Source organism: Colletes latitarsis, chromosome 8 (assembly GCF_051014445.1).
Source record: "Colletes latitarsis isolate SP2378_abdomen chromosome 8, iyColLati1, whole genome shotgun sequence".
NCBI lineage: Eukaryota > Metazoa > Arthropoda > Insecta > Hymenoptera > Colletidae > Colletes > Colletes latitarsis.
Genome location: NC_135141.1, coordinates 13,084,846 through 13,085,776, shown reverse-complemented (window position 1 = coordinate 13,085,776; position 931 = coordinate 13,084,846).

Here is a 931-nt window from a genome sequence, read left to right as displayed (position 1 = left end):
AGGACGTGGTCAATACACTCTTCCCAATTGGGGAGAGGGGACCGCGTCCTCCGGCGGCGGCGGCTGTCCCAGTGGAGTGGACGGCCGAGCTGGGGGTCACGCAGGAGGAGCTGGCAGCGGCCATCAGACGGCTCGGGGTTCGTAACACGGCCCCGGGTCCGGATGGTGTGCCCGGCCGGGTTTGGGTCTTGACCCAGGGCGTCCTTGGGGCCGACCTCAGGCGGTTGTTCGACCGCTGCCTGAGGGACGGGCGATTCCCCCCCAGTTGGAAGGTGGCGAGGATGGTCCTCCTCCGGAAGGAGGGTCGGCCCGCGGAGTCTCCCTCCGCATACCGGCCCATTTGTCTCCTCGACGAGGTGGGCAAGCTCTTCGAGCGTGTGATTGCTGCCCGCTTCGTCGAGCACCTGTCGCGGGGTGATCCCGGTCTGGCCGACTGCCAGTTCGGTTTCCGGGGGGGCCGATCGACTATCGACGCGATAGGTCGTGTGAGGGCCCTCTCGGAGGCGGCCGTCTCCCGGGGAGGGGTGGCATTGGCGATATCCTTGGATATTGCCAATGCCTTTAACACCCTCCCCTGGGAAGAGATAAGGAGGGGACTCGAATATCATCGAGTCCCCCCTTGTCTCAGGGCGGTCGTCGGGGATTATCTCCGCGGCAGGTGGATCGAGTATCCGGGCCGGGATGGTGATATGCGGAGGGAGGTGTACTGCGGTGTTCCGCAGGGGTCGGTCCTCGGGCCACTCCTGTGGAACATCGCGTACGACTCGGTGTTGCGGGCCGGCCTCCCCGACGGCGTCAGCACGGTGTGTTATGCGGATGACACACTGGTGCTGGCCGTCGGGGCGCACTGGGGGAGGGCCATGCGTCGCGCGGAGGAGGGGTCGCAACGCGTCGTCGACCGGATCAGGGGGATGGGGATGACGGTGGCGGT